The following is a 16,991-nucleotide window of genomic DNA, read 5'->3' as shown; positions in this document are numbered from 1 at the left end:
TCGTGCTCGCCGTCCAACACCGCACGGCCTGCCCAGGAGGACTGCCGCCGTCTTCCTCTTCTTCACCCCCCGGCGTGAGCTCGGCGGCGACAAGGAGTGGCGACCGCAACGACCCCGTCGCCGGCATGATTCTCCCCTGACGCTGGACTGGCCAGGCCCTGCTCCTCCCCCTCTTCTTCGCCCCCCCCGCTTGTCCTCTTAATTTCTATTCTCTTTGGTTCATTAATTTATAGTACTGTTCTTGGTCTGGTTCTCTGGATAATTTCTAGGCTTCTTGGTCTGGTGCCAAGATTGGTCGTGTTTGTTAATAGTACAACTTAGCTCACATGTCTTCCAGAGAGATCCCTGTTCTAGGATCTGAGCTCTCTCTTCTCTGAATTCAACTAAGGCATGAGAACAAGGGGGGAGATAGCTACTGTCAAATTTTTTAACACTGCCTTACTTGTTTGTCAGATACAGTTAGCTACTGTCAAAAATTTTAAAACTAGGTCTGAATTTTTAACACTGCCTTAACAAATTACTAACTGTCCAAAAATACAGTTAGCTACTGTCAAAAAATTCAGTTAGGTACAGTTAGCATCATGTAAGAAAATGGCCATAATGTGCCCTGATAATGATGTATTTTGTCATAAAAATATATAGTGGACTGCCATGATAATGACATGGTCCTGTGTTTGCAAGCTGTCATAATGTTTTCATTCAAAAACCATGGAAAAACACTCATCCAAGTTTCCAGAATGGCAGCATATTTTCAGAATGAAACAAAACAAAGTTCCTCTGTACATACATATATGGCTTTGCCACAATGGTACACTAGAGTGAAAGAAGAAGCATAGGCTTAATTGAGCTGTGGAGTTCTTGTTACCTTGTCTGTCTGTCCTCGTTAGTTACATGTATCTCTCTGTTTGTGTTTCTGCGTAACAGGTTCGATCGCGGTTGGAGAAAAATTGAGGCGTTTGTTGGCTCCAAGACAGTGTGATACAGGTATATACATGTGCTCTGCTTACTTGTTTGGTTTGCAATAGTTATCATCTGACAAAGTATGCTTAGTTGTTTGGTTTGCAACCCATATTTTATAGTTGATAATACATTTTCCAGATCTGCTTGGTTGCAATCTTTTATCTGAACGCGGTCATTATAAGTTTATAGCTTTCCCACTGTCAGGCTTGTTCCAATAAGTAGATGCACTTGCTCCTTTCTTACATATTTGTGCCTGACGAACGCGGTCATCAAGTCTACTTCCATGTTGCTGCTAGTAGTAACCTGACAGCACAGCCATACTTAGCCACTGTTCATTAACAGCAAGTCAACAACAACATCAGTAAAATTCAGTTAACAACAACATCAGTAAAATTCAGTTAATTAACTGAAGAAGAGAAGAGAGAAAGTAGAGAGCAAGAGGAGTACTTGCATTAACTGAAACGTTTTACTTTAAACTTGCAAAATTGCAGTACTCCCTAAAACTACTGCAAGCAAGAACTACTGTTGGAGGGCACTACTGTAGGGATATTCTCTGGTCTACTGAAACTTGCTGGATGTATGTTCAGAAACGTGTTAACAGGTGTATTATTTACAGTAGTAGTTGCAGATGGTTTCTCTTGTCTTAACTGAATAATCATGTATTACATAGTGTTCTTGTTTTTCTTCATAGTTTGCAGCATTTTCAGATGTACACTGTTTTCCTATGTCTCAAAATGTTCCTAATTTGATATTTGAAAGTAAGTGTGTGGTTTGAAATTTTGATCTGATTATGGCATCTAGAATTATGTCAGTTTTGTTTTGTAACTAGAAGACCAAAGTGTGTTACTCACCTGGGATCTTAACTGTTAAGTTTGTAATATTCCTTATATTGAAATCGAACATGATGGTGCTACTTGATATTTTTGAGACATGGCATCTCCCATGACTGAATCAGCAACAAGGGGAGTTGATTCCATTTCTTGGTTTCTGTAAGAATTTAATGGACCTGGGCCTAGTTAAGTATAGGCTTGGGCTTGTGGTTGAATGCTACCGTTGTCCTAGCCATGTATTTTCAGAATTGAGCTAAAGATTTGGGGGGTAGTATTTCTGATTTTAGAGCACCTTTGCTGGATGTATTTTACAGCAGCTGTCGGAATCAAAACAATGCTTGTGGGTTGTCCTGTTAAGTTGAGTGAGTCATTAGAGGGCAGATAGAGTCACCCACACCAATTAATGTTTATGAAGAAGAAGAATAAACCTGCTGCTGCTGCTGTTATGCCTGTATTCACTTGCTGCTGCTGTACTTGTGATGTTGTACTTGTGATGATGCTACTTGTGATCTTCTGAAATGACCCATTGGCGACTTCATTACGCGGGGATAATGATTTTGCAGGTACCCCGAGAGGCCCTTGAGTTTGCCGGAATGTCGATTAACTTCCGTTCCGGCAAATTCGGGTACTCCATATGTCCTATTTTCAGCAAAGGTCATGCTGAAATTTTCCGTGAATTTTAGCATGACTTTGCTAAAAATAGGACATATGGGGTACTTGCGACTAATGCATGGGCCGGGGTATCTTAGTACTTAATTAAGTAGGATCAACTGCCTCTTGTGTTATACATATAGAAGTGTGATATGTTTACTGTCTCTTGGTGTTTGTCCTTAATTAAGTAGGGTATATTATTAGAAGATACCCATATATATCAGTCAACCTAGGGTGCCTCGGCATCGATAAACCCTAAATGATGAAAACTTAACTTAGCATTTAGGGTGCCTCGGCGTCGACAAACCCTAAATGATAAAACCTTGGCTTTTAGGGTGCCTCGGTGTCGATGAGAACCTAAATGATGTACGCTTAGGCTTTTAGGGTGCCTCGGCGTCGACAAACCCTAAATGATAAAAGCTTAGCTTTTAGGATGCCTCGGTGTCGACAAACCCTAAATGATGAGACCATGATCTTGTTCCTTGACAATAACCAACTTTTTGACCAAACTTTTTTCCTATTTAGAGCGAAACATGGCCCACAACGATGAGGCCGGCGGTTCGGGCGGCAAGCAATTCTGGGAGCTGTCCCAGGAGCTGGAGGAAGAACCTCACCGCTATGAGGACGCCGCGGAAGACACCGATCCTGACTACACAACCCCTAGTGGCGTCGGGGATGACACCACTGATGGTGCCGCCGAGGATGCCACCACTGATGATGGCGGCGCACGCACAGATGGCAGCCAACCGAAGAGGCAACGGAAGGACCGGCGCCCGAGCGTGCTCGGCACCGTCAAGGAGGAATTTACTGAAGTGAACTCCGACGGGCATCCAACGGCGCCCAAAGAATTAGTCAAGGGGTACTCGGTTCAGCTCGGGTGCATTCTCCGGAGCACCGTCTCGATCAACACCGAGAACCTAAGGCATAAGGACCGAGGGAATTTGCGCAGCCTCCTCTTCACGAAGCTGCACGAACGATACAAGTTCCCCGCTGACTTTGCAAACACACGCCTCTCAGGGAATAAAGTGAACAGTGCCGCCCTCACGAGGATGAGCACGGCCCTGTCTACTTGGAGAAGCACGGTGAAGGCAATGATTGAAAAAGGTGATAGTTATGAGAAGATCAAGGCGAAATATCCTTTGATCAGCGAAGATGACTACAAGGAGTTCAAGATCAAGTGCGAGAGCAGCGCAACCTCCGAATCAAGTCAGTGGGGGAAAGAAATGCGGCAGTTGAACTTAGGGGTCCACCAACTCGGTCCCGGCGGTTACAGAGTGGCGGAGCCTATATGGGACAAGGAGGACGCGGAGCGTGCCGAGCAAGGCCTACCGCCCCGCTTCGAGAAATACCGTGACAAGCAGACCAGGAACTTTGTCAGGGCCCGGTACAAGGAGGACCCGGTAACAAAGGAGCTTACCACGGATCCGAAGACCAGGGCGCTTGAGCTTGTTCTGGTAAGGAATACACCCCCGCGTAATTAGCTCCATATGGTTGCATTCTAATTAATGAAGCCAAATTTCTAAATGGTTCACATTCCTTCCGCAGGAGGCTGAAAGCAGTAGCGCGGGGTCGTCTCAGAGCTCCCCTTTCGACACCCCTTTAAATAGGGCGTTGAACGTAATGAAAAACAAGGATAAGCTCAGTAAGCCGTCGTCAGCTGGTCGTGTGGCCGGCAAAGGCTTGTCCACAAAATGGTCGTCATACTATACCGCTGGTGGGCGAAAGGAGAAAAAGACCAGCTCGGAAAGCCAGTCGCGCGAGGTTCAAGAACTCAAGGCACAAGTGGCGCGGATTCCGGAGATTGTCCAAGAGCAAGTGCAACAACAACTGGGAACGACGCTCACCGCCATGGTGCCTACCTTGATTCAGGGGCTGACGACGTGGATTGCGGGCGGCCAACAGGGGCCTCCCCCGGTTCCCAGCTTCACGGCCAGCAACTCGCACAACGCGCAGGCGGCGCCATTGGTGTCTCCGGCGGAGGCGGTATTCGTGTCTCCGGCGCCGGCACGGGCATTGGAGCTTAATGCACCCGGGTGTACGCCGGCCGGCACCTCGCCAGCAAGCGGCCCCTCCGTCAGTTGCACGCCCGCCGTTGGCGGTGCCTCGACATTAGCCGAGCTCGACGGCATCACGGTAACTAAGCCTCTCGGCCGTTGACTTCATCTCCTTGCCTTTGACTGGGCATCCCTGACGCCCTACATGTTTTCGCAGGGCGCCGCCGACGTTCCTTGCACTCTCCTGCACTTCGTGGGCGGCGAGTTGGTCGATGTCGCCAAGGGCAGAATCGTTCAACCGGGCAACCGCGTGTTCCACGGTAATCCGATGCCACCCACCTTGTATAGGGTTGAACTGGTTCGGGTGCTGCCAGGCTGCGACGAGTTGTTACCTCCGATTCGACCCGCTGGGGCCGACGAAGATGATGTGATGACCCTCAGCGCCTGCGTAAGCTGGCCCCTGCTTTGGCCGAAGAGCCAGATTCGTTTGGGGGCGGGGGACACCACCCCACAGACAAGACCGCCAGTCGTGCCAGCGCCAAGCCATGGCAAGAACGCCGCAACGCTACCGGACATGCCGGACATCCCTATGGCACAGGATCCGGACATGCATATGGCACAGGATCCGGACGACGACGACAACGACGACGGTACATTTACCAACGTCGATAAGTACTTTGCCGAACATGGGTACGGTGACGAGTTCTGCGGGCCTCCTTCTCAAGAACCCAACCCTGAAAAAGACGACCGCGATCTAGCTGGTACGGCGGAGAAACCCAATTGCAACAGGCGTCGTCTGGCGTTCAGTTCTCAGGAGACGCCTCCAGCTGCCGCCTTCACCGAGCCTCAGATAGCTGAGGTGCGAAATATTATCAGCCCCAACACGCTCAAGAAGGCGGTCTGTGAGCAGAACTCGATCCCATTACAGCAGATCAAGAAGAAGGGACGGAAACGAAAGACTAACAAGGGCGCCGGTGCGAGCCAGCCGGCACCGAGTACGATCCGTGCTCAGGACGGGCCACCTTCACCTAAGGATATCTCGAGGAGGGTGCATGTGGCGGGTAGGGCGATGCTACCGACAAATATGCTCAATGCTGCAACCGGTGCTATGCGGAGTCTGCATGACAGTGTTCTTTCTTTGGAGAAGCGGCGTCTCAGAGAGAATGATGTGGCATACCCGGTTTTCGTGGCCAAGGTGCCAGAGGGCAAGGGCTTTGTGGATAGCGCCGTCGGGGGTACGATCGTCCTGCGGTTTGATGACATCTTTGCTATGTTTAACCTTCATCCGCTGCACTACACCTTCGTTCGGCTGTTTTCGCTGAGTATGGAGATGCGGATCATTAGAGACAAGACCCCGGACATTGTGATAGTCGACCCCTTCTACATGCGTGCCAAGATCTTGGGCAGCGCTGGGGACCAGCAAGTCGCGAGTTCACACCTCGAAGGCGTCATTCTGGCAAACCCAGATAAGGATAACTTCCTCGTGCCTTACTTTCCCAAGTAAGTCATCCCCTAACTGCCCCGTAACATATGATTTCTTAGATTTCGATCGTTCTTTTTTTTTTCTAACATTCCGTGTTCTGTGCAGTGACACACATTGAACACTCATCCTCTTAAGCCCGAAATATTCCATGGCCACGTATTTCGACCCGGACCGTGACTCCAAGATAGACTACACAAATATCAAGAAAGTTCTCGATGATGCTCTCCCCGGCTATGCCGCATCTGGAGGCACCTTTAAGAGGCCAGTTCGTAGGTACGACAGGCACGTGTTCACCCACAATATGACGTTCCCCTGCATCAAGCAGCCGCCTGGCGGTCAGAAGGATGCCTACTACGCCCTCCATCACATGTGGGCGATCGTACGGGACCATAATCACCTTCTGCTACCAAATAATCTCAAAGATTGGGCCGCAAGCTTGGCGGCAATCCAGGACGCGGACATCCGACAAGAATTCTTTTGCATCCAGTTGGAGTTTGCAGAAATCATCTATCAAGATGTCCTTCGTACCTCGGGGCAGTTCTACCTCAAATATCAACCGTCCAACAGTGAGATAGACACAACGCTACAAATGCAGGCTGACAACGCCCGCGACTTCATGACCATCACGAAAGACGGCGGCTTCATCCACGCTCCGGTCCCATGAGTCGAGTCGAAAGTAGTGATGCTATGTGTAGTTCTGAAACATCGATTAGCTCATGTTGTAATTAAACTTTAATGAACTTGTATGTCTCTTTGGTTTGGACAGTCGTTCAACTTAGATGTAATAGATGCTATTTATTAGTAGGACCATGAATCGTGCTATTAATGTCTTGCTTTTCTCTTCCGATCCTTTTGTTGCATACTTATATATTGCTTATGTATTGTCTGTTGTTTGTCTAGTTCATAGAGATGCCGTCGTATGTCGTGTACAAGGGTAAGGTTCCCGGAGTCTACGACGACTGGGAGGAGTGTCGGAGACAGGTTCACTGTTTCAGCGGTAACAGTTACAAAGGGTACACCACTAGGGCGGAGGCGGAATCCAGATACGCGCGCTATCTAGCGGGAGAGAGGAGGGAGCGTTGGAGGAACCGGAGGAAGACCAGTTTCATCGCGATGATGCTCATCGTGATGACCGCAGCTCTCTTCTATGTGATGGTAGTTTAGATGATTGATATTGACTTGTAATGTGAAGACAAACTCGCTACTCGCAGTCTCGAGACTTGTAATGTTCTATCTTTGTTCGGTGTTTTGAATTCGGAGACTAATATGATGAATTGTATTCGGAGACTAATCTTCTATTGTATTCGATGAATCTGCTGTTGCTGTGTGGTGCTGTCTATATTCTGTCCAATAATATATTTTGTAACCTGTGCAAATATCAGAAAAGAAAAAAAATCCCTAATATTCATACTAATGGCGCATCACCCCGACGTGCGCCATTAGTATGCCAAAGGATACTAATGGCGCATCACCCCACAGTGCGCCATTAGTATGGCAAAGCACATGTGTAAATATCGCCCCCTGGGAGGCACACTAATGGCGCATGTTGGTGTATACTAATGGCGCACGGCGTGATGCACCATTAGTATACCAGATACTAATGGCGCACCAGTGGTGCGCCATTAGTATTTAATACTAGTGGCGTGGTACTAGTGGCGCACCAGTAGTGCGCCATTAGTAGGCAAAACTGGTGCGCCACTAGTAGGCCTTTTCCTAGTAGTGTAGGATACAACTTCATGTCTGTCTCAATGCTTTGCGATCTTGATATGGTTGTTGTCTTTGGCAAGTATCGTTGTGTTGTGATCATGGAAGCTGACAATTCCAAAGTCTTCGAAGGCTTTAGGAGAGGAGACTTGTATATTGTTGATTTCTCTACAGGACCACAACCAGCCGTGTGCCTACTTGCAAAAGCTTCAGAAGGCTGGCTCTGGCATCGGCGACTTGGTCATGCAGGCATGAGGAATTTGCACACTCTTGCGAAGAAGAAGCATGTCATTGGCATTGAGAATGTCAAATTCCTCAAGGATCACTTACGCGAAGCCTGTGAAGCTGGAAAGATGACCAAGGCTAAGCATCCAGCAAAGACTATCATGACCACTACTCGACCATTTGAATTGCTTCATATGGATCTCTTCGGTCCTAACCATTACTCAGCAGCCACAAATGATGCATCTCTCTATGGCTTTGTTATTGTTGATGACTACTTTCGTTACACTTGGGTACATATTGTCACTTACAAACATGAAGTGCAGGAAGTCTTCAAACGATTTTCCTCGAGGGCTTCAACCAACTTCGGTGTGAAAATCAAGCACATCAGAAGTGACAATGGAACTGAGTTCAAGAATTCTGGTCTTGATGACTATCTTGATGAACTTGGTATTACTCATGAGTTATCTGCTCCTTCCACTCCTCAGCAGAATGGCGTCGTGGAGCGCAAGAACAGAACTCTTGTTGAGATGGCTCGCACTATGCTTGATGAGTACAAGACGCCTCGTCACTTCTGGATTGAGGCAATTTATACTGCGTGCCACATCATCAACAGGGTATATCTTCACAAATTCCTCAAGAAGACTGCCTATGAACTCCTCACTGACAAGAAACCCAATGTGAGTTATTTCAAAGTCTTCGGTGCTAAATGTTGGATTAGAGATCCTCATCACAATGCTAAATTTGCACCGAAAGCACATGAAGGTTTTATGCTTGGTTACGGAAAGGACTCGCACACCTACAGAGTCTTCAACAACGTTCTTCACAAGGTTGTTGAAACTGTAGATGTGCGGTTCGATGAAACTAATGGCTCGCAAAGAGAGCACCTACCCTCTGTGATAGATGAACCAGCACCCGAGAAAACTATCAAGTTCAAGGTTACTGAGGATGTCATTCCTACCGAAGAATCTGCTGAAGAATTCATTCCAGAACGTGAAGAACGTTGAGCTAATGCACCCGAAGAAAATGCTGAAGAAAATAGTGCTAAAGAAAATGCTGATCAAATTCCTCGACGACAACCAGCTCATCCTCGCGTTGCAAAAGAAGTGCAAGTTGAAAAGATCATCGATGACATTGAAGCACTAGGTCCTCTCACATGCTCAAAAGCTTCACATTTATCTAACTTTTGTGGGCACTATGCTTTTGTCTCTATCACAGAGCCCACTAAGGTAGATGAAGCATTTCTGGAGCCTGAGTGGATTCAGGCCATGCAAGAAGAATTACATCAATTCGAGCTCAACAACGTCTGGGAACTGGTCAAACGTCCAGATCTTCGCAAGCACAATATCATTGGCACAAAGTGGATCTACCGCAACAAGCAAGATGAAAATGGCCTTGTGGCGAGGAATAAGGCACGGCTCGTAGCTCAAGGCTACACACAGGTTGAAGGAATTGATTTCGATGAAGCTTTTGCACCTGTTGCTAGACTTGAGGCTATTCGCATATTACTTGCTTATGCTAACCATCATGACATCATCTTATATCAAATGGATGTGAAAAGTGCATTCCTCAATGGTAAGCTTGAGGAAGAAGTATATGTTGCTCATCCCCCAGGTTTTGAAGATCCAAAGCATCCTGACAAAGTCTTCAGACTCAATAAGGCCCTCTATGGCCTCAAGCAGGCCCCTCGGGCGTGGTATGATACTTTGAAGGAATTCCTCATGAAGAAAGGCTTCAAACCCGGTTCACTCGACCCTACTCTTTTCACTAAATCTTATGATGATGAATTGTTTGTGTGCCAAATATATGTTGATGATATTATCTTTGGTTGTACTGACCAACGTTATAGTGATGAATTTGCCTATATCATGAGTGAAGAATATCAAATGTCTATGATGGGAGAATTGAAATTCTTCTTAGGTCTTCAAATTCGTCAACAACGCAATGGCATATTCATATCTCAGGAGAAATACCTCAAGGATGTACTGAGGAAATTCGGCATGCAAGATTGCAAAGGCGTCAAAATTCCGATGCCCACAAATGGCCATCTGTGCACTGATGAAAATGGTATTGACTTCGATCAAAAGTTATACCGCTCCATGATTGGTTCTTTATTGTATTTATGTGCATCTAGGCCAGATATTATGCTTAGTGTTTGCATGTGTTCCCGATTTCAAGCTACATTGAAGGAATCACACCATAAGGCTGTGAAGCATATTCTTCGATATCTAGCTCACACACCAACACTTGGATTATGGTACCCCAAGGGCTCGGCTTTTGATCTCATTGGATATTCTGACTCTGACTATGCTGGTGATCGTGTGGACCGCAAGTCAACATCTGGCACATGTCATTTCCTCGGACGATCTTTGGTCTGTTGGTCCTTGAAGAAACAGAAATGCGTATCACTGTCTACTGCTGAAGCTGAGTACATTGCTGCTAGTTCTTGCTGTGCTCAATTGCTGTGGATGAAGCAAACTCTCAAGGACTACGACGTCAACATGAAGAATGTGCCTCTCTACTATGGCAATGAGAGTGCCATCAAGATTGCTCACAACCCAGTTCAGCACTCGAAGACAAAGCACATTCAGATTCGTCATCATTTTCTTCGTGATCATGTGTTGAAGGGCGACATTTCTATTGAGCATGTGAAGACTGAAGAACAGCTAGCCGGTATCTTCACAAAGCCCTTGGATGAGAAGAGATTTAGCAAGTTGCGGTGTGAGCTAAATATCTTAGAATCTTCGAATGTTCTTTGAAAAGGACACTCATCCTAACACTTATGCAAAATTGATGACTTAGATGTGCAACACATGAAGAAACGTTTTTCTTCAGTCAATGAAGAATAACACTCTAAGTGTGAAGAAATTAACGAAGAATTTGATTCTCAGAACCCTACGACAATTGTACGCGGTGTCTGAAATCATCATTTTTATACGGTGGGTCACGCCACCACCAAAAGTTGAAAATGTTCAATTTGAGTTTTTCCTCAGTTTTGATATTCCTCAGTTGTTCATTTTCTTCAACTTTGCAAAATCTTCACTGTTTCCGTCGTTTTTCAATTTGAGCTATATATATGAGTTTATGTCCTCTACAGCATTCACTTATGGCTAATTCTTCAAGTTGGTTTTTCTGCTAAGTGAATGTGATCGGACCCTTCGCCCTCTATGCTATACTCAACCCAATCTATTCACAAATTCTTCATGTGCGTTCTATTCGAAACTCGTTCAAAATCTTCACTGTGTCCTTGTCAGCTGAAGAATTTGCGAACAGAACTTTTAACTTATCTTATCCAAATTTTCAGCTTTGCCGCTCAAACCGTTCCACATCCCACGATAATACTTACCTATTCACCCACGATCTCACACGATCGCCACCTCTCAGTACGTGGGTGACACATGTCAAGTGAATGAGAAGGGTCAGGGGCACGTTCGTCCAAAATCTTCGGGCGAACAGTTTTTCACCGTGGCTATAAATACCCCCTCTCCCCTTCCTCACTTCCTTTACTCCGCTCGACCTCTCTCCAGCTCGAGCTTCTCAAAACCCTAGCGCCGCCACTACTTCATCGTCGCCGGTGAGGAAGAGCTTCACTGCCTCGACCTCGTCGCCGATGTACTCACGCCGGCCGCGGATTTCTTCCCTCCGCCGCCGCCATAGCCGTCTTCCTCCGCCGAGCTAGGGCGCGGAAGATCTGCATTAACGAACTTCACATCTCTACCTCACAGTTCGTCTTGTTCTTCGTCTAGGGTAATTAAAAGTTACTTTTACTGCCCTCTTTGATTCAAACGATTTTTACAAAATCTTCAAAGGTGTTTATTCTTCAAATTCTTCACACACTAAACACCTCACAGGTCATCTGTTCTTGATTCGTTTCTCTAAGCAATAATTTTTCTTCAAGATTCCTCAATTGTGTGGATCATCGATCTATACAACTCTGGAACCTAAGACAAAGAACGCTTAGTGAAATTCTTCAAGACTCATCTGGTCAAATTCCTCGAACTTGTTCTTTTTGAAAAACCTTCTGAGAACGCATATGACCTCTCCAAATTCCTCGCAACTATACTCTGTTCACATGTACTCATGTCCGCTGCTGAATCTCTAGGTTCTCATCAACTTAACTCATTTGCAGCGTTCCTCGAAGAAAATTTGCATACTTCTTCAGAGAATTCAATTGTTCAAATTCCTCATCTGAAGAAAATGGCTGATGGAAAGAAGCCACGGAAAGGAGGAAAGAGGCCTGAGGTCAACACTGCATTTGAAATCCCTGAGGACATCTATGCTAGGTACTACACACCCCCTGAGGAAGATAAAAATCAGCGCAAGGTGCGCATTCAGAAGATAGAGAGGAGATGGGCAAGAGAGTGGAGGGAGTTCAGGTATGTGACTCCCAAGTACATGAAGAAATTCGCACTCAATCCTCCATGCCAAGACCTCCGTTGGCACTTGGCCAAGAAGCTGATCCCACCAGCCTCAAGCGTGGTGAGGATTATCCTGATGAATGGGCCAAGCGCCAGACCAAGCTGGCTAGACAAGCCAGAGAAGCAGTGAGGAAATTCAATGAAGACTCTGCTGCTGCTGCTGCCGCTGAGGCCTCTGTCAAGCCGAAGAAATCCATGGCAAAGAAGCCTGCGCGTAAGCCAAGTGCTTCACCTTCAATGCCCTCAAGGCCAAGTTCCTCAGCAATGCCCTCACGGCCAGAATCCTCAAAGCCCTCACGGCCAATTCCTCACGCTGCTCCTACTCCTCCAAAATCCTCAGCTCCTCCGCATAAGTCCTCAGCTGCTCCTACCAAATCCTCAGCACCTGTGCATCTTGCCACGTGCCAAAGGACTACAAGCATCTCTATTGCCTCTGGAGCTTCAGCTAGTTCCTAAGCTGCTCCAAATTCTTCAACAGGACCTTCTCTGCTGAAGACAAAGACCACTGCTGGACGAGGTTCTCGCCCAAGTCCTCACAAGAAGCAGGTCGCCTTCCAAGTGCCGTCTGAAGAAGGCAAAGCTGATGATGAAGAACTTGCTGAAATCATCAGAGATAGGCAAGTCAGGGCCGCTAGAGCCAAGGGCACAAATGTGCCTCTGCTTTTGGATCCAAAGTTGATCCTCGATTACATTGATCTCTGGCACAAGGACCCAAACACTCCTATGCCTGATTTCAAGTTGACTCCTGGCCAAAATCATATGCTGACTGCCTTCATCCAAGAAGAGAAATGGAAATTTGAGAAGGCCAGGCAGATCAAGAAAGCGCAGTACAGGAAGGAGAAATTCCTGAAGAACAACGTTGTCTCTATGACAACTGATGATCTTGTGAAAATACAGTCTGAAATCAAAGTCCTCGGCGATGATTTCAATGCTTACTATGCTGATTGGCAAGGAGCCAAGGTCAGGTTTGTTAAACTGACTGAGAAGTTCACCTCCAATGTTGCAGCCCCATCGCAACAAGAAATTCCTCAGACTGAAGCATCTGCTCAGCCAACTGAAGAACATGCCAGCACCGCTGATGACGTTCAGGCTACTGAAGAAAATGTGAGTTCCAGGGCTGATGACTGCATTCCAGCCGCTGATGAAATTGCCAGGGCATCCACTAGTGGTGCGCCTGAAGAAAATGAAGAGGTCAGGGCAACTGCATCAGTTGTGCCTGAAGAAAATCAACCACATTCCTCTGCTCCTCCTGCGCCTACTCCAACACCAATCCTTCCATCTACATCAGATGTGAAGAAGACCAAGGCTGCAGAGCATGCAACTGTGAAGAAAAGGAAAGCATCAGCTTCTTCAGATTCTTCAGCTCCGAAGAAGATGAAGAAATTGACCAGCTCAGTTGCAAACCCCATTGATGCTGTTCCGATCTCAACCATGCCATCAAAGGACCTTGTTCCTTTTGATGAAGAATATGTGATCCCTAGCGGATCTGATGAAGAAAATCCTTCTGCTGCTTCGTCAGAGCAGATGGATGAAGAAATTGAAGTGGATGAAATCCCTTCAACTCTAGCTGTTTCCTCGCCTATGCCTCAGTTTACTGCTGAAGAGGCCGGCGTTGAAGAAATGGAAGATGAAGATGTGGACATTGGCTGTACCACACCTGTGCTGAATGATGACTTTTGGGAAAGTCAGCACCCCAACTCTCCACTCTTCACACCATTGCAACAAATTCCTCAGTCCCCAGCAACTACAGTTCAAATGGGATCTGTTGAAGCTCATGCCACACCGTCTGTCCATGAAGAAATCCCAGCCACTAGTGCTGAAGAAAATGTACATGAAGAATTGAAGACCCAAGCTGCCACTGAAGAGGAACCAGAAATTCCTCAGCCTGAAGAACCTGAGGTTGCGATTCCTGAGGTTGTAATGCAACTGACTGACACTCCTCTGCCCAAACCAAAGGATCCATTCTCAAGGAAGCAAAAATTCAAGGCTAATGATTTCTTCGGTGAGCACGTATTCTTCACTGATTACAACCCCTATGACTCTGCTCACATTAGGAAGAGGCATTTCTGGACTGCCGGCCAGGCAAATTTTTATTCCTCAGTGTTGTTCAACAAAGACAAAGTCTTCGATCATGAGCACATTCCTCACATGGATATGGAATCTCTGCCGTGCTTCGTGCCAGTCCTCAGTGTTCTTCACGACACTGGGCTGTTAAATTTCTGCACTGATATATGTGATTGGAATGAAGAGCTCATTCTTCAATTTTATGCAACTCTGCACATCACCGGAGACTCTGAAGATGTGAATTCATGGGTGCTGGACTGGATGTCTGAAAATACTCACTACAAGGCACCAGCTACTGAATTGCTTCGTGGTTTGCCTCTCAGTCCTCCCCTTGAAGCTGCTCGTTGCGTCTACAGTGAACCTGAGCTTACAGATCACTATATGCAAGTGCTGATGAAGCCATTGAAGCAAGGTCAGGCCCCAAGAACAAAATTCCTTGTGAAGGAATTGTTATATGTGCCTCAGACTGTCTATCGCATTCTGACGAAGACATTGAGTCCTATCAAGGGCCACGACTCGAATGAAGAAGAAGTCGTTGGCATCATGAAGAATCTGCTTTTCAATATCATTCATGGCGTTCCCGTCAACTTCCATGATTTCTTCATGAGGACTCTGGCCAATGTCGCAATGTCACCGTTTGAGTTGAAGCCTTATGCTCCGTGGATTATGAGATTCATCAGAACAAGGTCTTCACTCAACTACAAAGTTGATACACTGAACCATTGTAGCTACTTACCCCCGATTGAAGTCCTCAAACGGACATTTTCCTCAGCTGATGAAAAGGGCAAGGCTACTGCTGTTATTGATGAAGGCATTCGTCCATTGGATGGTCAATTTCGCAAGGCTGCATCCTACTCCACCAATGATGACTTTGCCACCCATGACTCTGCCGCCAACGCAACCAAGCCAAATCCTCAAGGCACAACTCCCAGGGTGATGACTGAACGTGAGCTTCTCCTCAGTCTTCACCAGAAGGTTGATCACAATCACAAATGGGTCAAGTGCCAGTTTGGTTCAATTCTTCACAACATGACTGCTACCCACAATGCAGTGAAGAAAAACCATTACTACCTCCACGAAACCTTCAACCGTACCTGGGCTGTTCTGTCTCACATTTATAGCGCAGAAGATTTGAAGAAAATGGGTCTCAAGGAAGAGTTTGACTGGTCTGCTCCTCCACCGAGGAAATACAAGAAGGTCAAGGTTCCTTCCTTGGTGGCCAGCTCCTATTCTTCATCGCGCGAAACTGATGAGCATGAAGACTTGGACGACACTGCGGCAGGCCCTACATCAACAAACGACCCCAACAACGCTGGCGCTCCTTCATCAACTTGATATTCTTCAGGGGCGTTAGTCCTCATTTTCGAACCTTTTGGTCATTCGATGACAAAGGGGGAGAAAGTTGAGTTAGTCTTCAAGCGGGTGTATCTTTTATGGGCATTTTTTTTCTAAGTTACAACTCTTGTTCTTCTAATGACTTTGTTGGATCGAGTTGTAAACTTAAAACTCTATGGTGGCCTGATACTTTTGCTGTTTCTTCTGCATGCTTATTCCTCGTTAATGTTATTGCACGCATGTTGAATTACATCAGTCACCATATTTCATCATGCATCTCAAATTCTTCATATATTATGTCAAATGCCTGTATGAATTACAAGATATAGGGGGAGATCTCCATGATTCAACTCTTCAAGTGTGCATTGCTTCAAAAGCAAATTCCTCACTATGCACATCTTCAGGGGGAGTTCTTCTATATCTTGCAATCAAATTCCTCAATATCAGTATTTACACTTCATATGTTTATCCCCGTTGAAAACTTAACCTATATTGTCATCAATCACCAAAAAGGGGGAGATTGTAAGTGCATCTAGTGCCCCTTAGTGATTTTGGTGTATTGAAGACTTATAGGTTAAGGGACTAATGTGTTTATGAGTGTACACAGGTCTATAAGTCTATGAGGAGTTTGATATTTACAGAGAAAGTCGACCCCTAAAAATGAAGTTCTTCGACTGAAGACTTTGGATTTCTGAAGACTTTCCGAAGACTTTGAAAGTGAAGAAATTGGTGTGACCTTGAAGACTTGGTATTCATTTGTGGAACATGAAGCGTGAAGACTTTTGTTTTCGTAGTTTCATTTTCTCTTTCTTGAGTCATAGGAAACACCGTACTGTTAAAGGGGGTCGAGGAAATACTAAGGAAAAATTTCCATGTGATGCTCAACTCAAAATCCTACACCTACCAATTCCTTCGAGTGAAGCCATTGGAAATCTCATACAGTTCAGTCATATTCTTCAGTGACAGAGACGAAGTTCTTCTGGTCTCTGAGGAATTTGTTCTGACTGAGGAGTTAGGAATTCGCCAGTGCGCATTGCCTACACAGTGAGGAACATGATAGCCCTGAGGAATTTGATACTCAAATTTCTGACCGTTGCTGTGCTATGCGGCAGCTGTCCCAAAATATCTACCCACCTAACGGTCATATCATTGAAGGGCATTTATGTCTTATCACGTCGGGCTGCTCCCTAGGCTATAAATAGCCGCCCCCTACAACCACTAGCTGGTTGGCTGCTCCGAGAGAAACTGACATTTGTCATTTGAGAGCATCCCATCCTCCGAGGACTTTGAGCGAAAATCATCAAGTGAGGAAAACCCAAACCCAAACACC

The sequence above is a fragment of the Triticum aestivum genome, chromosome 3D, assembly GCF_018294505.1.
Source record: "Triticum aestivum cultivar Chinese Spring chromosome 3D, IWGSC CS RefSeq v2.1, whole genome shotgun sequence".
Taxonomy (NCBI): Eukaryota; Viridiplantae; Streptophyta; class Magnoliopsida; order Poales; family Poaceae; genus Triticum; species Triticum aestivum.
This window is presented reverse-complemented; position numbering follows the sequence as displayed.